We start from the raw sequence: 27,972 nt of genomic DNA, 5'->3' as shown, positions 1-27,972 counted from the left end.
TCTGCCTTTTTTCCACTCAGTATAAAACTTATGATATTCATTCATGTTATTCAATGTATCAGTAGATTCTTTTTGTTGCTTTGTATTCTATTGCATGAATATACAAGTTTGTTTATCCATTCTTCTCTTTTTTTTTTTTTATTTATTTTTATTATTATTTTTTTTTTTCCAGTGGGTTTTGTCATACATTGATATAAATCAGCCATGGATTTACATGTATTCCCCATCCCGATCCCCCCTCCCACCTCCCTCTCCACCCGATTCCTCTGGGTCTTCCCAGTGCACCAAGCCGGAGCACTTGTCTCATGCATCCCACCTGGGCTGGTGATCTGTTTCACCATAGATAGTATACATGCTGTTCTTTTGAGTTTACTTTTGTGTATGGTGTTAGAAAGTGTTCTAGTTTCATTCTTTTACAAGTGGTTGACCAGTTTTCCCAGCACCACTTGTTAAAGAGGTTGTCTTTTTTCCATTGTATATCCTTGCCTCCTTTGTCAAAAATAAGGTGTCCATAGGTTCGTGGATTTATCTCTGGGCTTTCTATTCTGTTCCATTGATCTATATTTCTGTCTTTGTGCCAGTACCATACTGTCTTGATGACTGTGGCTTTGTAGTAGAGTCTGAAGTCAGGCAGGTTGATTCCTCCAGTTCCATTCTTCTTTCTCAAGATTACTTTGGCTATTCGAGGTTTTTTGTATTTCCATACAAATTGTGAAATTATTTGGTCTAGTTCTGTGAAAAATACCGTTGGTAGCTTGATAGGGATTGCATTGAATCTATAGACTGCTTTGGGTAGAATAGCCATTTTGACAATATTAATTCTTCCAATCCATGAACATGGTATGTTTCTCCATCTGTTTGTGTCCTCTGTGATTTCTTTCATCAGTGTTTTATAGTTTTCTATGTATAGGTCCTTTGTTTCTTTAGGTAGATATACTCCTAAGTATTTTATTCTTTTTGTTGCAATGGTGAATGGTATTGTTTCCTTAATTTCTCTTTCTGTTTTTTCATTGTTAGTATATAGGAATGCAAGGGATTTCTGTGTGTTAATTTTATATCCTGCAACTTTACTATATTCATTGATTAGCTCTAGTAATTTTCTGGTAGAGTCTTTAGGGTTTTCTATGTAGAGGATCATGTCATCTGCAAACAGTGAGAGTTTTACTTCTTCTTTTCCTATCTGGATTCCTTTTACTTCTTTTTCTGCTCTGATTGCTGTGGCCAGAACTTCCAACACTATTCCATTCTTCTCTTGACAGATAAGGACTGTTTCCATTTATTGGCTTTCATGAATAAAGCTGCTATGAATATTCTTGCACAAGGTTTTTTGTGGACATATATTTTTTCTTAGATAAATATCTGAGAATAAAGCTGAAGTTTAATATTTTAGAAAACTGATGGTTTTCCAAAATAATTATAACATTTTATGCTCTCAACAGCAATAAGCAAGCATTCTAGTGGTTCCATATCCTTTCCAATATTTCCTGTTGTCTTTTGTTCCATTTTCGCCATTCTCATGGGTATGAAGTGTGGCTTCCCTATGATTCTGGAGAAGAGTGATTACTTTTATTTACTGCATACTTAAAAAAAATTTTTTTTATCACAGTATAATTACTTTACAGTCTTCTGTTAGGTTCTGCTGTACAGTACAGTGAATCAGTTATAAGAATACATAGATCCCCTCTTTTTTAGATTTCCTTCCAATTTAGGTCACCACAGAGCACTGAGTAAAGTTCCCTATGCCATATAGTAGGTTCTTATTAGCTATCTATTTTATACATAGTAGTGTATATATGTCAATCCCATTCTCCCAACTCATCCCACCTTCTTTCTTCCCCGCTTGGTATCTTTAAGTTTTTTTTCTACATCTGTTGCAAACTTTGTAAACCTTACCACAACTTTATAAATTTCTTTTTATAACTATTTCATATTCAGTAAAATAAAAAATTTTTGAAGTCCTTACTCATTTCAAATTATAGATTTATTGAACATTTATTGGGCATTTTATGTAAAGAAAGCTCATTTCCTTCTTTGTACTTATATATTTTTATGGAAAAAAATTAATAAATGTTAAAAGAAACAGACTGCCCAGTGCCTCTCCTCACAGAAAACTATGCAAAAGTATCTTGGCTTTCTCCTTTAAAAAATTCAGTGAATTCAAGTACACACTTTTCGTTTGACTTTTTTCCATCAACAAACATGCATATTACATATACTGTTGTGCACCATGATTTTTTTTCATCAAAACTTTATCTAGGGCATACACACCGAGGAAACCAGATCTGAAAGAGACACTTGCACCCCAATGTTCATCGCAGCACTGTTTATAATAGCCAGGACATGGAAGCAACCTAGATGCCCATCAGCAGATAAATGGATAAGAAAACTGTGGTACATATACACCATGGAATATTACTCAGCCATTAAAAAGAATTCATTTGAATCAGTTCTAATGAGATGGATGAAACTGGAGCCCATTATACAGAGTGAAGTAAGCTAGAAAGATGAAGACCATTACAGTATACTAACACATATATATGGAATTTAGAAAGATGGTAATGATAACCCTATATGCAAAACAGAAAGGGAGACACAGATGTGCAGAACAGACTTTTGGACTCTGTGGGAGAAGGCGAGGGTGGGATGTTTCAAGAGAACAGCATCGAAACATGTATATTATCTAGGGTGAAACAGATCACCGGCCCAGGTTGGATGCATGAGACAAGTGCTCGGGCCTGGCGCACTGGGAAGACCCAGAGGGATTGGGTAGAGAGGGAGGTGGAGGTGGGAGGGGGGATCGGGATGGGGAATACATGTAACTCCATGGCTAATTCATGTCAATGTATGACAAAACCCACTACAATATTGTAAAGTAATTAGCCTCCAACTAATAAAAATAAATGAAAAAAAAAAGTTACTTTAGAAGCATCTTCTCATTAAAAAAAAAAACTTTATCTACAAAATCATTCAATATCAGGCACCCTGATCTATTTCTTTCCATTTAATGACTGCAGAGTAAACCATATTATGGTTACGTGTGACTTAATCCCTAATGGTTAGGGCTTTTGGTTCTTACCAGTGTCTTGCTGTTTACAAAGGATGACACATATAAAATTTTTAGTTAAAAATGCAAACCTGGGTTTTGCAAGGTCAACGTTTTATTGAGGGGGAAGACAAACCAATTCCCCTACAGGCTATGTCACATTCTTTACCATCTCCAAGCAAAATGGTTAAGAATATCAGTTTCCATTTTCAGTGGAGTCATTTAAAGGTAAAACTCTAGGAGTTCAGTACTGGGATACCTGAGTACTACCTGCCCATACAGAACATCTTCATCTACACAACAAAGCCTGGAGGACACATCTTCTCAAGGAATCAGTCACTAATCTCCAGCAGCCTGATATCTCTTGGGGAAGTAACAAAGATAAACATTCTCACTTAAGCAGACCATATGCTTGTTATCAACATCATCTAGAAACTGCCTTGATAAATAACTGGCCCTGCTGACCACAATACTGCCAGAGACACGAGCTGAGGAGCTACTATTCTAAAATTAAAGTCTTTTTTTTTTTTTTTTTGCCATGCCACACAGCTTGTGGGATCTTAGTTCCCCAACAGAGACTGAATCCAGGTCCTCGGCAAATAGAGCACCAAGTCCTAACCACTGGACCACCAGGGAATTCCCTAAAGTCATTGTTTTAATGGAATGAAAGCAAATTACCTCATTCAGTTACTTTAACAAACATTTACCAACCAGTCTATCTTGGAGGCTATATGAAGAAGGTACCTTACTCAAAGTTAACTATTTGGTGAATCCTATAACTAACTGTTTTGTTCTTAATAGCCTGGTGTGTTTCGACTAAATCTTTACAAAAAATATTCTGTTAAAATTACTGTGTCCCTGATTGGTGGTGAGAGACAGAAGCATCAATTGTGCATCTGTCAATGTTTAAGAAAAACCAAAATTATGTTTAAAGAAGAATTCTGACCTTGTATTCAGGTATGCTGAGACACAGGAGGTGCCTTTCTATTCTAGGATTTACTTTCCAGGTAGCGTAAACTCAACTCTGCATCAGCTAAGGGCTACTAATGAGTTGGCTAAATGTTTATAGAGTGTAGCCTGAAGGATATGCAATATTAACACTTCTTGTGTATTATAAAACAGAGCCTCAAGTAAAACATAAATGGATATCAAAATTAACTCAGGGGCTTATTCAAACTTCACTCACCTCTGATTCTCAACTATACCAAAAGGTCTACAGCATCTTGAATCCAGAACTTTGGCTGCTAATAAGTATTAATTCCAGCCTTCAATTAACAAATGACTACATTTTATGATTATACTGAATGGAGAACCACTGTCTATAACAGTGCTTCTATGTGGAGGCAGTTTATAGGTTTTGGGCTGCCTGTATAGGTCTGTAATCTAAACTCATTTTAAAAGACGGAAGGTCATGGAACCATTTTAATCCATGTTTGAATCTCCCTCCTTTGAATCCTAGAACATCTAAGTTTTTACCTTTCACTTGCTGCTTAATCAAAACTGTGTGATCATGTTTTTCTCAAGAACATAGCAAATATATATTTTTACACACCTGTATACTTCATGTTGAGCATTATGCTAGGTCCTCAGGGAGATACTAACAATATGAGATAGCCACTGCTCTTGGAGCTAAAATCTGATTAGGAAGGCAGGCATATTTATAGACTGTAACTAAGAACATAAGGCAAACCAGTGTAAGGGTCAAATAAATGATGTTTACAGTAAGAGTACAGAGTTGGAAAAGATATCACTGGGAACTAGAAAGGCAGGGAAAGTTTTGTGGAAAACATGAAAACTAAGGTAAGTCTTGAAAACTTGGTAAGAATGGATTGAAAAGGAGAAAAGACTGCATGGGGAGGATGGGGAGGTACAGGAATCAAATGGATGGACAAGCTGGCTGGCTGAAGAGAGAGCTTCATGACAGGAGAAAGCAGAACACACAAGATGACATATGGTTTTTTAGAAACTTGAATGCCAAACTAGACAGACTCACCTGCGTCTTACTAGGCACTGAAAGTTTCTGAAGAGGAGAGAGACGTGACAAGAGCAGACAGACTAGACTAGAGAGAGCAGAAACACTGTGGCCCCACGGACATTCACTACATGCACGCCTTTTCACTTCAACTAGAGCATTAATATCTATAGGCATCAAGGCTTCCCTGCATCTCTCTTGATTCACAGCATAATACTCCGTACATGTTGGTTGACTGGTAAATATTATGGCAATGAATGAATTAAATAATGGTAGCCAGAGAAGAAAAAAAATTCTAATATAGTTGACTTCAAACCTATGCTTTATGCCTTTATTCTCTCAGTGACTGGTATCTATCTGACACTTAACTACTCATTCAGCTTCCCAAGCCCAAAACTCCCAATGCACCAATCAATAGGCAAGTCTCGCCACTTTTACCACCAGAGTATATGTTGAGTCTATTTCCCACCATTCCCCCTATTTAGACCACAAGTCTGATGCCACTGTTTCTTGTCTAGAAGCTTTATCAGCCTCTCACCTGACCTCTTTGCCTCAGATCTTCCCTCTCTGTAACTCTGCTGTGATAAGAACTGTTTAAAATACAAACCTACATTATGAGATTAATAGTTCCCTAGTGCTTTTTGGGTAGTCTAAACTCTTCAGCCTGATTTACAAAGTTGTGCTTCTTCTGACTCACTTGTCCAGGTACTTCTGCCTCTCTACCTTCAAAACCAGCCACACAGAATTTCTTTCAGTTCTATCAACATTTCATGTTCTTTCTAGTCTCCAGATGTTGGCAAATAGACTTTCTGCTAGGAACACTTCTGCCCTCGCCCACCCCATACTAACCCCAAACAATCTTTCAAATTGGGGCTTAGGCCAACTTCTCCCAGGACACATCCCTGATGTTTCAAACGTGGGTTAGGTGCCTGACACTGGTCTTACACTATAACTTACACTCTCCCCATCATAGCATTTATGACACTCCATACGTGGAACTTACTATTTACATGCTTATTTCTCACACCAATTACACATTCTCCATGGGCAGAGACTAACCGTATGTATCTTATTTCTCCATAATATCTCAGGTACTAAGTATGACGCTCAGTTCATATCTGGTGAACAGCTGCTGGGTGAATGAAGCTAGAGAAAAGAGTCCTTGACAAACTCAAGGAGAAAAAGAATTATGACTTAAGATGATAACAAATAAACAATTTCCTAAAGTGCATCATTAGCTATATCTAAGGTCATTCAGAATCACCATCTCAATTAATAAGCTAAGTATCTTGGCAGGGCTCAAAATGTTCTTAAACACAAATACATATTTACAAACGGTTTGATTCCAGTTCCCCCAAATAAGCCGACAGGGTAATATGTTACCTCCCCAGATACAGCAAGCCCTGGAAAAGGTCAGTTTTCATTCCAATCCCAAAGAGAGGCAATGCCAAAGAATGCTCAAACTACCGCACAATTGCACTCATCTCACACACTAGTAAAGTAATGCTCAAAATTCTCCAAGCCAGGCTTCAGCAATCCATGAACCGTGAACTTCCAGATGTTCAAGCTGGTTTTAGAAAAGGCAGAGGAACCAGAGATTAAATTGCCAACATCTGCTGCATCATCAAAAAAGCAAGAGCATTCCAGAAAAACATCTATTTCTGCCTTATTGACTACACCAAAGCCTTTGACTGTGTGGATCACAATAAACCGTGGAACATTCTGAAAAGATGGGAATACCAGACCACCTGATCTGCCTCTTGAGAAATCTGCATGCAGGTCAGGAAGCACCAGTTAGAACTAGACATGGAACAACAGACTGGTTCCAAACAGGAAAAGGAGTACATCAAGGCTGTATATTGTCGCCCTGCTTATTTAACTTATATGCAGAGTACATTAGGAGAAACGCTGGGCTGGAGGAAGCTGGAATCAAACCTGCTGGGAGAAATATCAATAACCTCAGATATGCAGATGACACCACCCTTATGACTGAAAGTGAAGAAGAACTAAAGAGCCTCTTGATGAAAGTGAAAGAGGAGAGTGAAAAAGGTGGCTTAAAGCTTAACATTGAGAAAACTAAAATCATGTCATCCAGTCCCATCGCTTCATGGCAAATAGATGGGGAGACAGTGGAAACAGTGGCTGACTTTATTTTGGGGGGCTCCAAAATCACTGCAGATGGTGACTGCAGCCATGAAAATTAAAAGACGCTTACTCCTTGGAAGGAAAGTTATGACCAACCTAGACAGCACATTAAAAAGCAGAGACATTACTTTGCCAACAAAGGTCCGTCTTGTCAAGGCTATGGTTTTTCCAGTAGTCATGTATGGATGTGAGAGTTGGACTATAAAGAAAGCTGAGTGCCGAAGAATTGATGCTTTTGAACTGTGGTGTTGGAGAAGACTCTTGAGAGTCCCTTGGACTGCAAGGAAATTAAACCCGTCCATCCTAAAGGGAATCAGCCCTGAATATTCATTGGAAGGACTGATGTTGAAGCTGAAACTCCAAATACTTTGGCCACCTGATGCGAGGAGCTGAGTCATTTGAAAAGACCCTGAGGCTGGGAAAGACTGAAGGCAGGAGAAGAAGGGGCCGACAGAGGATGAGATGGTTGGATGGCATCACCGACTTAATGGGCATGAGTTTGAGTAAACTCTGGGAGTTGGTGATGGACAGGGGGGCATGGCGTGCTGCAGTCCATGGGGTTGCAAAGAGTCGGACATGACTGAGCGACTAAACCGAAGTGGGGGTAAAATTCTCCAGTGACAGGCATTTCAAACCTGTTTACCTATGTGGCCAAAAACTAGCCCAGTGACTTTACTGGAAACAGGAGAAATGCTAAAAAGGAAAAACTGAACCTCTGTAAGTTCAATGTCCTAGAAAGACAAAGGAGAACAGCAAAAACTCTGAATGGGATAAAACAGACAGACACAGGAGAAAACAAACAGACCAGGATAGAGGGTGAGAATAATCAGCCTTAGCCTTGGGTCTGTCAGACTATTACAAAAGGTGAGTTGTTCCCCATCCCACCAGGTAAGAATGATGCCAGCATAACGAGTGAGAGGCTCCTGGGGAAACACAGAAGCTGCTTGAATAAGTCAACATGCCCAGAGCACAGGGTGGCTGTCATCTCCACCAAGGCCACCCTTAGCCGCCATGTTCCGGGACAGACTCCCCCTGAGTCCAGCTGGGGCTGAGAACGGAAGAGGCTAGCAAGAGAGGTTTACTGAGTGAAAGAAAATGCCCGCCTGCCACCGTTTTGTTTTTATTTTAAAAGCTATTTTAAATCTATTCTAACACTTCTTATTTATTAAGGAAAATTTAGATAAATAAAGAACATTGCAAAGAAAAATCTAAAAATCACCACAATCATACTGCCCAAAGTTAGCGGCCAGTCTGTCTTGATGTCTGTTCATACCTGTCTCCTCCTGATATACTGCTCTATAATCTGCTTTTTTACACTTAATGTATAAAGAACACCGGTCCACATCGATCTGAACCCATTTTGATGTAGTAGCCTCTGTGGGGTACACTCTGTGCTTCTCCTATGTTTGAACACAGGCTGGGGCACTAATCCAGACATCAACCCAGGACAACTAAGCCCTGTGTGGAGAAAGCCTCACTCCAGCACTGCCCTTTTGTCTGCACATTCCACACCTAATCTTGGTAACGCCAAGAGAGTCTAGTGTTGGACAGCATCTGGACTTTGGTCATTCTGGTAGTCTGTGAACTCTCCCTGCCATCCAACAGCCTAGAGAAACCTTCACATGCAGCAAGCTTCTATTTCTCTTAGAGATCTGTGTCCTAATTAGTTGAAATGCCAGAAGCACACATGCTTCTGAGTTTCACACAGGATGAAAACTATCATGCAAAGAAAAGAAGTATTTGGGGAAACATGTTGAAAGTAAAAATAAGGTTATCTCCACTTCCCAGTTCCTACATATATACTCCCTATCACTTTCAATCCTCCCAGGAAGAAGGATCAACAGAGTAATGTACAAAGGTATAAAAAGAAAAAGTTAGCAAGGGCAAGCAAAAACCTGCGGCAGCAAGGAGGTGCAGAGTAAATAGCAGCAAAGGTAGAGTGTGTGCCTGGTCTTAAAAAGCCTGGACTTATTCACAGGCCATGGAGAAAACACCATAAAACTGGTCATTAGATGAAAACAAATGATGAGGGCAAAAGCCTGGGGGGTTTTCAGTTGGTATTTCAAATAGGAACCCAATAAACTATCAAAACCTAGCTACTCCCTAGTTTCTGGCCTATAAAACCACTCCAGAGGAGAGAAGTCAGCTAAGGGCCTATGTCTCCTTGCCACAGTGACTGCTGATAAAAACAGCAAACTCATCTTAAGAAAAACAGTACCCCAAAATGCAAACAAACCTACAAAGAAGACAAAACGCACGCACACACATTTCAAAGGAAGATCAAATGCAAACTCAGAAAACAGAAACAACCAATAAAAAGAAATCTGGATTTGGAATCCCACCAAGAAAACCATCTCTGACTCCGTTCCCAGAACCCTCTACCTCTGACTGGGGCTGACACCAGAATTTCTCCCTATAGTTGTAATAACTAAACGAGAATAAGGGATTGGACAAAAGGGACGTCAGGGGTCCCAGGGTCAGAATCTCACACTTGACAGGCACTTGTAATCACTGTGATGCGTCCACCAGGAAGTCCTGTTATTAAATTTCAGGCAAACTGTGTAGGAAGTTAAAGGTCTCCTGCCAGTCTCATCTACCTTCCTAACCTCTGTAGAGAGCCACGGAGTTCTTGGCCATGTCAAAAGCTTTCCTAACCCTTCCCTGCAGGAATTGCTTTCCAGGTGGAGAAGCTTCCAAATCACAAAATTAGCCATCACTATGCAATACCCAGGGAGGGAAGTGAATGGTCTTGGCTCTGGAAATGCCCTGCCCTCCTCCTTGTGAAATCACTGGTCATAAGAGAGCTAGGAAATATGTTTTGTGTCCTTACCCAGCCAGTTGGTCAGTAAGCAGGCATCTCTTGAATTCCTTATGTGTGCAAGGTCCCATTCTGGCAGCTTATACTGGATTTTTAAAACTGTTTTATTTACTTACTTCATTGACTGCACCGGGTGTCAATTGCAGTACGTGGGATACTTAGTTACACCATGCAAACTCTTAACTGAGGCATGTGGGATCTAGCTCCCCGACCAGGGATCAAACCTGGGCCCCCTTCATTGGGGGCATATAATCTTAGCTACTAGACCACCGGGGGACTTCCCTTTACTGGATTTTCTTTTTTTTTTTTTTTTTAACATCAGAAATTTTTGTCTTAGGAAATGTTTCTTACTGAATCCCATCATGTAAAAATCTCAGTATATCTGGGTTAATTCAATAATCGTTGTGTAAGTAGTCTGTGGTAGACTGTTTCCAAAGATGGCCGACAACAGATCCTACTGCCTCCCTCCATGTGCAGGACCCCTTCCCTTCAGGAAGCGGGGTCTATCTCCTCTCCCCTGGCCTTTAGTCTAGTAGCCCTGTGACTCCTCCGATCGACAGGAAGTGGTGGAAGTGATGCAGTGCCAGTTGTGTCTTAGGCTTCACAAGGCCTGGCAGCTTCTGTATTCACTGTCCTGAGGATGTGGCGACTCTGCGATAGAGTCCTCACTAGCCTGCCCAGGCATCCTTGCCTCAGTTGAGGCCCCAGATGAATGCCGCCATGTGAGTGACCCCATGTGACACCACACAGTAAAGAAGAACCACCCAGCTGAACCCAGACAACCCACAAAATTGTGAGAGATTAAAAAAAAAAAAAAAAACTGTCATTATTTTAAGCTACTAAATTTGGGGATGTTTGTTTTGTAGCAATGGTTAAGTGAAATACAGTTATAACATTTGAGACATTGAGTTATACTCTGTGAAAAAGGTAAAATACTAAATAAAAAGGACATGGATAACAAGGAACTCACAATTTAACTTCTATATTTATCCTCTCACAGTTCTGGAGGCCAGAAATCTGAAATCATTATCGATGGTCCAAAAATGAGAGAGTCAGAGGTACACCTCCAGAGGTTCTAGGGGAGAATACAATCCTCTCCTCTTCTATTTCTGCATGGTTGCTGGCATTCCCACCCTCTCCAATCTCCTCTGCAGTCACACTGCTTTCTCCTCTTTTGTCTCTCAAATCTCCCCTGCCTTCCACTTACCAGTGATGGCATTAGGGCCCAACCAAATAATCCAAGATAGTCACCTCATTGAAAGATCCTACAAAGACCCCCTTTGCTTACAAGGTAACATTTACAGGTTCTGGGGACTAAGAACTGATGTCTCTGGGGTGCGGGCAGGGCGTGAGAGAACCAGTATTTGCCTCGTACAACGGCGAAAACCTGAGTTAAGTAAGACACTAAGGGCAAGAGTGAACGTAACTGGTTTATTCCAAGGCAGTTATTTTCCAAATCTTTAAATTAGCAGACCACTTTTTTTCAACTATAATCCCAATATTTAAAACACTAGAAAAACAACAACAAACCAGAACTGTTCTAGTGGAAGCAGGGCTGAGGTGAGAGATCATCAGTTTGGCCTCCCTTTTATCCTTAGCGAGCACAGGCTCTGATGGACAGGCTCTGATATACCTATGTGAGCCCAAGAGGCACAGTTTAGAGGGGCTTTGGAAGACAGTAAAACTCAAGATAGCGGTCCACACTCCTTACCTCTTTACTTCCTTTTATTCCCAACTTTCCAAATCTCTCTATTTAAGAAAGCATACTCCATCTGCCACTGAATGTAAGTTCCTATGATAATATTTCATCTTTTCTGTAACATTAATAGTTACTGCTATTTTATTAAAACATGTTCCAAGTCTATCTCCTCTCATAGGAAGTTAGACCCTTGAGACTAAAAATTGTCTTATTTCTTCTCTAACCTCAACACCTAGAATGGTGCTAGTAGATAGGACACTCAGGGCTCCCTTCTTACTGTTTTCTCAGAATTCCCTCCACAAATCTTGCTCCAGTAAAGGACAGGCTGTCTTCTTTTCAACCATAAGTGTCCATTCCCTGAGAGTCTGACTCTAAAAATAAGAATAGGATTAAAAAGCTCTTATTTGGTAATTGTAAAGAATATCATGTATGGATATGAGAGTTGGACTATAAACAAAGCTGAGTGCAGAATTGGTGCTTTTGAACTGTGGTGTTGGAGAAGACTCTTGAGGGTCCCTTGGACTGCAAGGAGATCAAAGCAGTTCATCCTAAAGGAGATCAGTCCTGGGTGTTCATTGGAAGGACTGATGCTGAAGTTGAAACTCCAATACTTTGGCCACCTGATGTGACGACCTAACTCATTTGAAAAGACCCCAATGCTGGGAAAGATTGAGGGCAGGAAAAGAAGGGGACGACAGAGGTTGAGATGGTTGGATGGCATCATCGACTCAATGGACATGGGTTTGGGTGGACTCCGGGAGTTGGTGATGGACAGGGAGGCCTGGTGTACTGTGGTTCATGGATCGCAAAGAGTCAGACATGACTAAGGGACTGAACTGAACTGAAAGAATATCATATAGGCATTAAAACTATAGTCAAGCAAATGCACTAAACATGCAAACAGTTCAGTGTTGAATTGGTCTCATCCTCATCCAAAATTCTAGCAAGAAATCACCTAGAAACTTCTCTTTCACTCATTAACAATTAATAGACTAATTTAACAAAAGGTCCAATATTTCAGAATAAAAGTTTCTTGGTTTCTATCCCTGTAATGCTTTCATTCAACTAATTTTTTTCAAGATCCTACTCTAAACCTTATGGACATTTTCACTAAGACTAATATGAATTTGCCAAATTCATTTACTAAAGCATGAGGAAGGTGCCAACAGAGTTCCAGACTTCAAGGAACACATCAGAACAGGAAGGACCCTCAAAGAAGGTCTACTACTCTAATCACTTAATCTTCCAGCTGAAGAAACCAATGCTCAGAAGAACTGAGTTTCCCAAATCCAAAATACAAGTTGGGGGAAAATTCAGGACTAGAACCCGATTCTCTTGTTTCCCAATCCAGCCACTAGACTTTTTTAGGGTTTCCATTACACAGGTAATCCACTCATCCTGTACCAGGCATCTGCTTAATGAGGAGAGGACACCGTGGCCCAGAGAGGCCAGTTTTCAAAGGAGTTCATGTCATTGTGATGGGATCTGATAGCCATCTCTCCCCTGCTGTCAATCAGCCCTAGTAAACTTAGACCAAGATTTCCCCACCTAAGCTTCTACTTCCGTACACTGAGCCAAGTCCACCCACCACCTTTAAATGGAGTAGATGTGGCAGGCAAACTGCCAGCTAAACTAATCCTTAAAAATCTATCCATCTGTCCTTAAAAAGCATTTTCAGAGGTCAATGGACCACAGATAACATCCATTTGATCTAATAAGTCTCACCTCCCCTGTATTCAAATTAAGAGAATCTTCCTAGTATATATACCACAATACCCTTAACCACTCTTACCACCACGACCCTCCCCTCAAAAAAACTAAAAACAAAATACATAAAGGAAAAAATCTGTTAAATTTCATGCAAATCAAACCAGAAAAGAGAGTGTGTTTACTTGTTCTTATTCAGACTCAAGGCCTTCTCCCTAGTGAATCCATGTTTTTTGTAAGTTTATACTCAGGCCAAGGCTTATTTACAAGGGACAAAAACAAAACAAAACCAAAAAACCAAGGAGTCACCAGGCAAATGTCACACTCCCAATTAATGCAGAACATTGTCTATAACTAGGTATGATGTGATGTCCAGTGTATGTTTTCCCAAATTCATAGCTAGAGGAAATAAGACTCAGAAATCAAAGAATGATTTCTTCTGCTATGAAAGTATTTAAGAGTCTCCACATCCATCTTAGATTGCAGGATTTAGTCTTCTCTCTGAACAACTGCCTGGAAGTACTCAAAAAGATGGGATAATTTTCAACAGATTGGCTGGATCTCCAGACAAAGAGGGAAAGCCAGCATTTGGCAGAGTTGTAAAAAAAACATTTTGGACATCTTAGCCATTTATTTTTTGGAGAGCCAGAAAACTAATCTGGAATAAGTATAACTCATTATTATTATTATTATTATTTAAAATCCTAACCTTTGGCTCCTGGGTTTGGAAGCAGGAAGCATGTTGGTTTCTGTAGAAATGCAAATGAAATTTATTAAATTAGACATTCCAGGATCAGGGTTCTGTGTTTGGTGTTCTCATAAATGCTGTGTGTGTGTGTGTGTGTGTGTGTGTGTGTGTGTGTTTTAAAATACTCTCAAGGAAGTAGGGTACCACCTCTTCATAGACCCTGGAAAGCCATATGCTTGGCCCTGAGAGCAGCCTGTACATTGAGATCACACAGAGGCAGACTTTCACTACGGCTGGGAGCCATTCCCTGTCATGCATGCTTCCCCTTAACAGCCAGGCTCAAAATCCTTCAAAAGGCTGAGGCTGTGTTTGCTACTTCAACTGTATCTCCTACAGCACCTAGTAGAAGAGACAGACATAACAAGTGCTGCCTTCATTTAAAAAAATTAAGGAATAAATCATGTCTCTTCTTTCCGCTCTTTTTAGCTATATTCTATTAATTACAATTAATATGTGCTCATTTAAAAAAAAAACCCAAACAATATACAAATGTGTAAGTAGTAAAAGAAATTTCACACTGCCCCATTCAAGACCTTTTCCATACATGTATAAAAACATTAAAATTATACATATAATAAACATAGCTGTTTTGGAGGACTGGTCAACAGGAGGGTTTGTGTTGAATATTGTTCAGCAACTCTTTTAAAAAAATATTTTGGAGCTTTACAAATCAGTTATATTCTGTAAGTAGAAAGAGAAATATCAAGTTTTTCTTGTCTTAATTTTATTTAAGTTTTTTTTTGATGCGGACTATTTTTAAGACCTTTATTGAATTTGTTACAATGTTGCTTCTCTCTTAAGTTTTGGTTTTTTGGCCCTGAGGTATGTGGGATCTTAGCTTCCTGGCCAAGGATCAAACCTGCACCTCCTGTATTGGAAGGTGACGTCTTAACTACAGGACACCCAGGGAAGTCCCTTGTGACTAATTTTTAAAAACGTTTTGAATAAAAATATAATCCATTACTTTATCTCCATATTTGATCAATAATCTAGCTGAATATAAAATAAAAGGTAATCATACTCCATCAGAATGTTAAAGGTATCTCTCTTCTATCTTCTAAGTCTGCTCTCATGTTGATCCTTAATTCCCCATATGTGAACTGTTTTTGTCTTTCTTAACTCTACAAAATTTCAGAAATTTCATAATGATGTATTGTGTCTTGGTATGAATTGTTTTTCAGTCACTGTACCAGAACTTGTGTCCTCAAGTTCCAGGAAAATTTCCTGTACTGTTTTTTTTGACAATTTCCTGACCTTACTTTGTTCTGCTCCAACCGTCTGTCCCCCGACCCCCACTTTTTCTGGTTGTACCATACACATGTGGGATCTAGTGCCCTGACCAGGAATAGAACCTCTGCCCCTGCAGTGGAAGTACAGAGTCTTACCCACTGGACTGCCAGGGAAATCCTTCTGCTCTCCCTTAGAAGTCTTGTAAGCAGACTATTGAATTGCCTGAAATAATCTTCTAATTTTTTTTTTTAAATCCCTCTCCCACCTTCCATCTCTTTTGATCTCTTGAGTTTTGCCTCTGAAAGCGTTCTTTTATTGTCTTCCATCTTTGTTTTCCTTTTTTTTTTAATTTAAATTATTTAATTGGAGGCTAATTACTTTATAATATTGTAGTGGTTTTGCCATACACTGACATGAATCAGCCATGGGTGCACATGTGTTCCCCATCCTGAACCCCCCTCCCACCTCCCTCTCCACTACATCCCTCAGGGTCATCCCAGTGCACCAGCCCTGAGCACCCTGTCTCATGCATTGAACCTGGGCTGGCGATCCATTTCACATATGATAATATACATGTTTCAATGCTATTCTCTCAAATCATCCCGTGAGCCCTTGCCTTCTCCCAGAGTCCAAAAGACTGTTCTTTACATCTATGTCTCTTTTGCTGTTCTCGCATATAGGGTCATCGTTACCATCTTTCTAAATTCCATATATATGCGTTAGTATACTGTATTGGTGTTTTTCTGTCTGACTCACTTCACTCTGTATAATAGGCTCCAGTTTCATCCATCTCATTAGAACTGATTCAAATGCACTCCTTTTAATGGCTGAGTAATATTCCATGTCCTGATTATTGTAGACAGTGCTGTGATGAACACTGGGGTGACGTGTCTCTTTCAATTCTGGTTTCCTCGGTGTGTATGCCCAGCAGTGGGATTGCTGGGTCATATGGCAGTTCTATTTCCAGTTTTTTAAGGAATCTCCACACTGTTCTCCATAGTGGCTGTACTAGTTTGCATTCCCACCAACAGTGTAAGAGGGTTCCCTTTTCTCCGCACCCTCTCCAGCATTTGTTTGTAGACTTTTTGAGGGCTATCATATTTTCTAATTCCCTACAGCTCTTTCTTACTCTGATTGCTCTTTTAGAAATACAATCCTGTTTTTATTTCATGTAATCTATTTTGTCTCATTTCTCTGAGAATGTTAATCTACCTTTTTTCATTTTAAGTTTTCTTCTGGCCACTATGTTATATCTGCTTCTATTCAATCCCTTTTTTAAAAAAAATATTATTCTTCTAATACTGATTATAAATTTTAGGTGGCAGCTGGTTTCTTGGAGTGATTATAGTACCTCTCTTCCTGCTGCACAAATACACACATTCCAATGCAAAGAATAAATCTATCAGTTAAAAACATGAAGCTCCATAATGTGTCAAACAGGGTTTAGAAAACGGGCCAAGAAAAAACGGCACAATGAAGACCACCCTGAATAAGTAACATAGCAGAGAGGCATTTTATTCAAAGGATAGCTTCTAGTTTTCTTTTCTCCGTAGAAGCTTTTCATCATGTGAGTCTAAAGAACACCAATTCTAAATGCCAAATGTTCTACCATAAAAGATTTTTCCCTTCTTTCCAGTTTGGCTATGACTCTAAAGAAACAGAGACACAATAGTTACTAAGGAGGCAGGAAATCCTTTCAGTTAACCAACTTTTACATACTGTTCCTTATGGTCAAAATGCTGACCACACTGTGGTAACTCTTTTTGACTTTATGACCTTATTACTAAGACTGTCAATTATACTCGCTGTTATTTGAGCAGAGGAATTGCCTGAATTCCAAAAGACTACTCTACAGTGCTATTTAACCTTTCCCAACAGAGACTCATTGAAAGTGGGAGCTTGGTAAAATGTTTCACCCCACGTTGCAGAGATACTTCCCAGTAAATATTTGAAATATATAAATACCTACAAGTAAAGTCTTAAAGATGTGTAAAACTCACAACTGTTAAGTCAAATACCCATCTTAATTATATAATTATATTAAAAGTAAAATAATGCCATGAGTTCAAAGATAAAAATATGATATAAACTAGGGCAGTTCAAATATTCCTTATCTGCCGACATTAAGCCTGTTTTCAATAGCAAAATATTTTTACACAATACCCACAACATTTTATTTTAGAAAAGGCCTCTACTACATCATGGCTTCAAATCTGAAACTGTGTTCCATAGATAATTTATTCTGTGGTGGAGTTGAAATGACGAAGCACAACGTAGAGAAAGAGCAAAGATTTAGAATCAACCAGACCAGAGGAGGACTACTTATTGGCAGTGTAACTAACCTTGGGTGATTTATGAAACCTTGCTGAGTACCTTTCCCCTTTGTTTTCTATAAAATGGGAATAACAGTACCTATTTTGTGGATTTCCTGTGAGAAATGAGATAACATATAGACAAATCTAATAGAGTATCTTCTCATCCAATTATACATGCATTGTTCTCTGGCCTTGGCTCTTGTGACACAGCTGTCTTTGCTCCTCTCCCCACTTTAAAAGAGGAGATGAAAAGAGTAGAAAGGGGATTAGAACAAATTACAATTAAGGTCAATACACTCTGAGATTCTAAGATCCAAGAGTACCAGAGAACATAAGTCACTTTCAGCCTTGCCATACAAATAGCTTTTAAAAATACAAGAAGTGCAGGCACTGAAAATATGGGTAAAATTTGGGTTTGACACAAAAACTTTTACATAGCATTTGGAATATATTAACATCTGCACTTTTGCAGTAGCCATATACTAAATTATAAATATAAGAGTCTAAGGCCAGGAAGAAAGCCATAAAGTGGGATGAATGGATCTATATTGGTAGAAAAAAACATGGTTAGGGTGTCCAAGTACAAACTACACACACACACACACACACACACACACACACACACAGAGGATTGTGTGAGACAATAAAAACGATGGTACACAATGCTGTTCTCACATTCCTCTACTCATATATTCTAAGAAAGTGGTATATATTTTGGATGTGCCCAAAAACAGACACTTCCATAACTGAACACACATACAAATAGGTACCGATGCTTCAATAAAAGTACATTTCATCCTTGGAAAAGGAAAATCAAATTTCTCATAATTATTTGTGATTACAAGAGACCATCTAGCAGTTGAGTCTTTATGGGAATAAAGTCTTTCTAATAGTTTTCCAAAAAGTCTCCAAATTTGCCAGAAAACAAGGAGCTTACAAAAATGATTGCTAAAACACTAAATAAAATAACTAATTGAAGGAACAGTCACTAATAGTTTTCATATGTAAATTTTGGCATTCCATCTTATTTTTAATTAATTCCATTAAATTGGTGTTTCATAGGTCAGAGGATTTTATGACTACACACCAAAAATGTTGTTTATAAAGCCATTTACAGGGAACTGCCCACAATTATTTTCTAGTACATTTTTTCCTTTTGTCCAATTCAAATTGTTATGGCTTCATTTTTTCCTCCTTTAAGTCCAATTTTGTTCTTTATATTTACTTCCACTTCCTTTCTTTACCCTTCAACAGGGGTAGCACATTATAAAATCTATACCATTCTTTAAAAATTGTGTGTAGTACCAAGTAACTCTAATCTGCAAGTACACTGAGAAAGAAAAGGGAAAAAAACAACAAACCAGGTGGTAGGAGATAAATACCCTGACATACACACAAAGCCTCACTCCCCCCACAAAAACTCATAAATAGGGTGCCCAAGGCTTATTTATAAAAAGCACAAAGAGTAACAGGATAAAATGAGAATATAGCCAAAGAAGCCTCTTAGTCTCCTCTGGCCTAATTTAAAAAGGGTTACTCAAGTTCATGGATTGGTAATGGATGATGTGCATTGCAAAATAAGGATGAATCAGAGTCATCACTAAAATATTGCTTTATTCTAAGGATGGACAATATCATATGTTTTGCCCTAAAAGACATGACTCACAGGGAGCTCACAATTCCTTTTCCTTTCTTCCCTGAAACTTGAAAAAAAGACAAAAAGGGGTGGGTTTAGGGAGCCACATGTCCAGAGTTCTACACTACTTCAATGGTGACTTCAATTCTGCTATTACTCATATATGTGACTCAGGTCAGTCACCTAACTTCCAAGTCTCAGTTTCCTCGTGTATGAAATGGGGATAATTATACCTAATCCCAGGCTTCCCTGATAGCTCAGTTGGTAAAGAATCCACCTGTAATGCAGGAGACCCTGGTTTGATTCCTGGGTTGGGAAGATCTGCTGGAGAAGGGATAGGCTATCTACTCCTGTATTCTTGGGCTTCCCTTGTGGCTCAGCTGGTAAAGAATCCACCCGCAATGCGGGAGACCTGGCTTTGATACCTGGCCTAGGAAGATCCCCCGGAAAAGGGAATGGCTACCCACTCCAGTATTCGGGCCTGGAGAATTCCATGGACTGTATAGTCCATGGGGTCACAAAGAGTCAGACACAACAGAGCCACTTTCACTTTCATACCTAACCTACCTACCTTACCTGTTACTATCAAATGAGGTAAGAGACCTGAAAGTACTTTGAAATCATCAGTTTCTGCTGATTCTATCTCCTTTCTCTCCATTCTATTCACTTCAATTTCCATTGTCACTAATCTAATTCAGATTACTCACATTTCTTCCTTATAGCTGGATCACCTCTACAAATATCAGACCACACAGGTGCCCACTCAGGAGGAAAAGGAGAAAAACCAGGGCAATGCATGTAGAGCTAAACATGTTCCATTTAAATATCTACCATTTATTTGAGATTCTCCTGTGAGTGGTGCATGTGTATTTGTGGGCATGTATATTAAAATGGCCTTTATTTTAGGAAATGATTCTGATAAGTGAGGTGTTTTTTAATGTCCTTTTTTCAGCTGGTTCATGAAGTTTAAATGTCTGGGTACCATCAGCCTATGTTATCTTAACAAACAAAACTACTCAAACAAACTGATCTCCCAGTCTTCAACTTTTACTTCCAACTCGGCCTCAGTGTGTTCTCTACACAGTGGCCAAAATAATCAAACTAAAACAAATCTAATCCTGTTACACTTGTGCTTAAAATACTTACCTTGCTCATATGTCCTCAAGATGGCAGACAAGGTCCTCACCTCATCTCAGGCCACACCTCCCTTGCACTCTGAAGAGCACTACTGTATTGTGATGGCTCATTGTTACCCCCAGACTTCTGCACAGGAGCAGTCACCTGCTCTTTCCCAGGTGAATACTGCATATTCTTTTGTTATCCTTCTTGCTCTAGGTTGTCTTACTGGATTCCTCAAAGCCCAGATTACATGTATCCCCAATGTGCCATTATAGCATTCCCTCATTGTAGAACCTGACTCCTACATTGATAAATATTGACTGGGTTTCTGCTATGTGTCAGGCACTGCTCTAGGTATTGGAGATAGAGCAGTGAATAAGGTAAAGATTGACCTCCAACGAGTTGACACTCCAGTTTAAGGGGAGACAGATTAGAATTCAAAATAATAGAGAAGTGAAATATTTGGTAATTGTTCACCACTGTACCCCAAGAACCTGGAACAATGCCTTGCTCCTAGCTGGTGTTCAAAAATTATTTGTTGAATGAATAAACACAGGGGTGTCTAAAGCATTATACTAACATGAAGGATTGACTGCTGTGGGCACTGGGTTCACACTGGCCTATTAAAATCTCTCAGAGTCCAGCCCATACTTTCAGAAGCCTTAAAGCATGCTGTGTCAGTCATACCAGGGCATTTGCTATTCTAAGACTTGATTTTATACTTCGCTAAAGTAGTAATTTTGCCAGTAATTTTCAGATCAAATGAATTAAGCACTGAAGTCTTGAAAGTCCCAAGTTGGCACAGCCTGCCTCTTCCTCAAACTCAAAACACAAAATTAAAAGAAAGCCAGTTCCTTATATGGTTCAGACACCAGGATACTGGCTTCGTGCTACACTGAAAAGGTTCACACTGGAAAAGTCAATAACTACCATGAACAAGGACCTTGTCAGATCACTGTCAAGGCATAATCCCACCTGAGTTATCACCCGCTGAAGTGAATTAACATCAAGAAAGTAAACATTTAATGAATAATCACTTGCCTTTGGTTCAAGAAAAGGTCTTAGAAATAAGCTTTCCTTTAATTAAGAATAAAAGTACCCCAGAAGGCTGAAATGAGATCTGAGGAACACCCCACATGGGTCGGCTAGTCAGCATAAGAAAGATTTGGCAGAGCCCTGGTGAAACTGCTCCAGAGTGTGACTGTAACACCGTTCTGTTCACACAAAGATTTGGAAAACAGGTTTTTTGGACAGAACTGGGCCTGACATCTCCACGACTGAGCTGACAAGCCAAAAAATAAACCTGGTGTACAAAGGTACCTAGTGGTTCTGAAAACAGCTCACTGTCTTTACAAACTGCTAATGATCAAGTCCTGGGCCTAGACAAGCACCAATCAAGGAAAAGGACAAACATGTGCTCAGCAGTAGGCTAAATGCTCTGGAGGACACCAGCACATAGAAGATACAATTCTAAGTCTCAGAGACTTAAAATCAAGTGTGAACAATAAAGCAGAAATCAAAACAAAGCATGGTTGAAGGACTGGCAGGGTAAGAGCCAGTGGAGTGGTATCACCTTGCTCTGGAGGCCAAAGCAGAGAGGAGACCCTACAAAGGGATACTTGGGGAAGGCCAGCTTCACAGATGGAAGGCAACCAGCAGGTGGACCCATTTGGAAATGCAGAGCAAAGGCAAAAGGGGTCCTAAACTAGTCTAGGTGACGCCTGGCCTTGCAGGACAGCTAGGGCTTCCCTCTCCCAAGGCATGAAGAGCTTCTAGTAGAGGAAGTGTATGGAGGAGATGAGGTTCACAAGGACACCATGGAGGTAGAGACGTGGAAGCCCTGCCTGGGGACAAGGCAGAAGTCTAGAGCTCCTCTGGTAGAGAGCAGGTTGGACCCTGGAAGGCCCTGAATGCCACACTAATGAATTTCAACCCGATTTCTCAAATACTGGAACGCTACTTGAAGTTTTGGTCACATGAGGTAAAAACTGTGTTTAGGTCTGTCATAAATATTTTTAGGCAAGTTTATACTGCCCACACGAAAGAATTAAAAGAAGGAATTTTTCTCAGCAAGGTTTCAAAAATTTAAAAACCAGTATTTTTCATCGATTTTTAAATAAAATCCTATCACTGTGACTAAGTTTTAGATCACTCAGTCACATATACTTGAGTATATGCAGCAGCCACTTGAAAGGTTCATTTTACACAGCACTGAAAAACGACTTCTTAAAGGCAAACCCAGTCCTAACTACACCTTACTCAATCCTCTCTCCAAACCTAACTAGGGTCTTTTTTAAAATTTTTAAATAAACCTTTATTCTGTTGAAAAGTATGTGCTCAGTCACATCTGACTCTTTGTGACCCCATAGACTGTAGCCCGCCAGGCCCCTCTGTCCATGGGATTTTCCAGGCAAGAATGCTCGAGCAGGTTGCCATTTCCTACTCCAGGGGATCTTTCTGACCCAGGGACTGAACCCATGACTCCTGTACTGGTAGGCGGATTCTTTACCACTGGGCCACCTGGAAAGCCCCTGACTAGGGTCTTTATTTTTGCATAAAGCGTTACAGATTTCCTTATGGACCTGGAAGGAAGAGCTGTTAGTCATCAATCTGGATGGTGTGCGTTAATAGGGTCTTTGTTCAGAAAATTTAATTATAGGTTTGAGCCTTGGACGAATGCAAAATGAAAATATTGGAGGGGACTTTCCTTCCGCTAGTCTGCCAACTAAGCAGTACCATGGACTGTCAAAACTGTCCCTGTGCACATCAAGCGGAAAGGCAGTCTCCTCCACGGTGTCTGGGGCATGGCTGACTCCAGCTTACTCCTGCTTCCTTCCAAGACCTGATCTTGGGCTGCCCTGTGCCACTCAGCTTTTAATAGAGGTTCTGTAATCCAAGGCCTGAGAATGCTCAAATGTAATTTGGGCAATTTCATACCTTTTAGAGCCTTGCACCTCAACAAAGGTGACATGACTGCCCTCTCTTGCTCTCACTGGCTCCAGGTGACCCCAGGACTTTCCCACTTTTGACCCCACAAGTTGTGAAGAGGGAGTCCAGAATGTAAAGGCAAGCTTTAATCTACCTTGAAGTTTACAAAATGATTTTACACTATGGCAAGTGATTATCTGCGGAAGGCTGCTGAATATGCTGAAAATACAGTATCTGATGCTATATTTTATACTTTGATTATCTTATAGAAGCTAGCATTTAAAATCTGTATGGTGACACAGCATTAACTGGACTTATCACAGTAATCATTTTGAAATGTTTAGAAATACTGAATCACTATGTTGTGTAACAGGAACTAACAGTGTTGTAGGTCAATTATACTTCAAAAACACACAAACAAACAAACTCACAGAAAAAGAGATCAGATATGTGGTTACCAGAGGTGGGGGTGGTTACACTCTGGAGGAAGGTGGTCACAAGGGACAAACTTCTGGTTATAAGATATATAAATACTAGGGATATTATGTACGACATGATACACATAATTAACAGTGCTCTGTGTTAAATATGAAAGTTGTTAAGACAGTAAATCCTAAGAGTTCTCATCACATGGAAAACATTTTTTTTCTATTTCTTTAATTTTGTATCTATATGAGATGATGGATTTACTAAACTTACTGTGGTAAGCATTTCTTGATGTATGTAAGTCAAATCATTATGCTATACACCTTAAACTTATACAGTGCTGGATGTCAATTATGTCTCAATAAAGCTGGAAGAAAAAGTAAAACAAAAAAAAAGTAAAACTATAAATAAGGAATCAAATAAGTAGCAAACATATCAGCTCAAGGCACTGGATTTTGCAACTTTTCTGAGCAATAATGACAGCAAGGAGAAAATAGTTAATAAAAGATCTGCTCTCTAAACCTTTGGACATGTTCAGGCACCCTTCCTTAGAAAGTCTAAGATTCATGCCAGTGTCACAAGAGGAAAAGTTGCTGACCAAAAAATGTCAGTAAAATTGATATGAATGAAAAGGATAAAGAGAATTGCCCAAAGTAGCAGGGGAACACCAAGTACTTGGAAATCTCTAAATCAGTAGAGCACTGCAAAGCGATGGGGAGTTTTCTACTTTAGAAAAAGTAGGGGAAGCTTTCCAATTGTAAAGTAAAATAGAAGTTAAGCACCTCTCCAATATATTAAAACATTCAGATTCCTAGAGAAAAGCAATATATAAATATAAATGTACAGGAATTATTAGGGCAACATTTAACTGAAAAACGAAAGAAACCAAAAGATCAATAGATCAATTTGGAAACAAGACTGAAGGACTTGGGTTTCTCTTCATTTCTGCCATTTTTTCATGACTGAGCCCTTACACTATCAGAGGCACTATGCTTAGCATGGTGGGGGATACAGAGATGAATTTGGCTTTCAGGATCCCTTAGGAGGCGGACCCCAAATCAAAATTAAAAAACACACAACAACAAAAAGTCATCCCTTTCTGAAACCTGCCTTAAACATAAAAAGATGTCTTTCAGTTCAAAACGCAAAGGTAACTCTTCCCACAGAGAGACGATTATTTGGACAGAGACATGTGGTAAACATTTGCGAGGGAAGGAGCAAATGAAAAAAGGTCAAAGGTAAAAAGTCAACTGAGAGGAGCTGCAACATCTCAGCAATTTAAAAATTTAAAAGGAGAGCAACAGTTTGAAGGGTAGGGATAAACACACCACCTCCATTCATTACAAACTCAGATTTAAGAGAGCATCTTTTCCTTCTCTGGGGTGAATACCACAACATCTGTTCTCTTGTCATAACAGCAACTCGGTTGATTTAAGGGAATATTCTCTCTCTCTTTTTAAAGCTGTTGGTGCATAATTACATGATTTCTCTTGAGCCGTGGTTTCCTTAAGACGTGTTTATTCTGCACATCTGCTCTCCCCATACCTGATTACACAAAGGTATCATAAATAGCGAACCAACAGGTATAAAGAGACCAGCCCTCAAAACAGATCAAAGCAAACAGCCCGTGGAGTCCTTTGGAAATCTTGGCTGGCAGCTCTTGTAAATAAAAGTGCTTCTAAAGCAGAAAGCATTCAACTACCGTATTTATATAGGACATGATTGACAGGTCAGTTATTAACTTCATAAAAACACAGGCAATGTTAACTAGCAAGAATGTTTGTTCTAGCTGTTCTATCTGAAGGAAAATGAAATCCAAGATAGAATGGCTTGCTCTCTGTTTCTTTTAAGTATTTATTTTAGAACCGTGCAGTATAAAAGAATGTTTTTTCAAGTCAGTGAACTTAAGCTATTTTGCTTACTGTTCTGGAATTTAAGTATGTTGTTATAATTCTTTAGAAAACAAATGTTACATTTACTAAAGGCAAATTCCAATGGTGCACCGTGATCTTTTCAACCCCTCCAAAAAAATTTATTCTTTTGAATGACTATATTGTTTTAAGTATATTAATTAATGTTTCTTCCAGTAACTAAAGTACTGGAAATTGGAAAATCAAAGAGCAAGAAGAAGGTTTCGGCCCACTACTTCAGAAGAAGGCACATATGTGTTCCCTGAATTGCCTAGATGGCAGCTAGTCTAAAACTTGACTAAAAGGAGATAAGAATAAAGCAGTCTGCATTTCCTTAATACTACTTTGAGGGCTTTTCTTTATTATGAAGACATTCTATTACGTATGATCACTTACTTCAATATTACAATGCAGCCCATTTTAGTTTTTAAAATTCTTTCAAAAAATAACATCATTTGTAGGCAGATATATGGTCAGGAAATATTCAAAATCCACCTCTGTGTGCAATGATTTTCATCCTTGGAGCTTAATATGGTTAATCCCACCCCAAATCCCAGTGGAAAGTAACACAAATGTCAGTCTATGCTTCTCCAACTTGAAGAGCAAAATTATAATAGATTCAAGCAACTAAACAGCAAAGAAATCCCAAAACCTGACATCTATCCAATCTATAATCATTCTTCTATAAAATTATTTTCTTTTAAAGTAACAAGGGAGAGGTACAAGGAAAAGTTGGGAAGAAAAAAAAATTGTGCTTTTTCGGAATCAATAGGCCAAGACTGAAATTACATAAAGCTGGCATTTCCCAGTCAAATAAATGCTTATGAAGTGGACTGTGTGTTTATGTGCATGTTTATTTATACATGTTTAATATCCTCAGGCCTGAGAGTTTTTCCATGTAAACATAAGTTTTGTTAAATTCCTTTTCAATTAAATTTAAAGGCTATTTGTTATCAAAATGTTTCACTCTTAGCAAAGACTGTCATTATAGGAGCTAAATACCAAACACAAAAGCAAACCAAAAATCCCCAGAAAATCCATCCTTGCTCATTGGTACATTTAATGTACCACAATCCTGTTTTTTCCAGCACTCCTACCAGCAACAATCTTTTAGGACACAGAATTCTTATGAAATAAATACTCAGCCTTAGAACATGCCCTGGCCTCCTCCACTATCCACCCTTCCCCCTTCCCCCCCACAGGACTATATTTTCAAACTAGAATATTTGTTTTGACAGACTTCTGCTTGCTTAATTCTCTGGCAAAGGATTTCTTGCTGCACCCTTAGCCAGTAATGAACATTTTGCCAGAAATGTGCAACTTCTGGCACAACAAGAATAGGGAATTAGAAAAAAAAAAAAAAATGCCGGCAGAGACTTCCAGAATTGAAGATAAAAGCAGGCACGCTGGATGAACAGAATCCTTTCCCTTAACATATTATAATTTCCTCTTGTTTTCCCTGCTCCTCACTAGCATGAGGAAAACTTTCATTTGACATTTGCACATACCTTCTCTACACCATATAAAGCAATGGGAAACTATTCCCTTAATCTTGGTTTCTAATTAAAGAACCACTTATCCAAATGAAAAATGTAGGTTAACTAATCCTACTCCGAGAGTAAATCTCCAAAACAATTTCTTAATAATAGTTTATCAGGAAAATTAAAACCCATTGAACTTGTTTAATCTAGTGGAATACTTCTCTTTCATGATTTTTCCAGTTATACTGAAGGATCTCATACTCAAAAATGTACAGTGCACCATGGCTCCACCTTCCCCCATTGGGCTTGGAAGGGTTGGGCAGTATCTCTCACACTCTCTGCAGAGAGCTTAGGGTGTGGGTGAAGTGCCTCTTTCTACAACTACCCAGATTCCTGGGAGAAGGAGTGGCCCACAAAGTAGGTTTCCTGCATGGGTGGAGTCAGACACTTTCCCCGCCCCGCAAAAAAACAAAATACTCATAGATCTTGAAAAGAGGGCACAGGGGAACTGCCAAAGAATATCAGATTGTCCCAAAGAACATCAGAACTGTCCCAAAGATTAGATTGTCAAAATAATCTCTGCTGAGAGAGCCTCCTTCTCCACATGTCCCTTAAACAGTGATGGCCCCAGCAAGTCTACGCTTATCCGACTGGGTTCTCTCAGCCAGTTTCCTAGCATAAAATACGATCTCTCACGAATGACTCCTTCATCCGGCCCAGAACTCACTCATATGCTCCACACCCAGGACAATGAATGGTGTGATGAGTACGTTCCCTTGGGTGTCCCTCAGGCAC

The 27,972-nt window shown here is 39.3% G+C and overlaps 1 protein-coding gene across 3 annotated transcripts in view; it reads right to left on the bottom strand.

Moving 5' to 3' along the window:
• THADA (THADA armadillo repeat containing) overlaps positions 1-27,972 on the bottom strand; it is a 327,677-nt gene that overhangs the window by 182,704 nt on the left and 117,001 nt on the right. The gene's annotated exons all lie outside the window — the stretch shown is intronic.

The sequence above is a fragment of the Dama dama genome, chromosome 11, assembly GCF_033118175.1.
Source record: "Dama dama isolate Ldn47 chromosome 11, ASM3311817v1, whole genome shotgun sequence".
NCBI classification, from domain to species: domain Eukaryota; kingdom Metazoa; phylum Chordata; class Mammalia; order Artiodactyla; family Cervidae; genus Dama; species Dama dama.
Note: the sequence above shows the minus strand (reverse complement) of the source record. Positions and strands in the feature narration are given on the sequence as shown.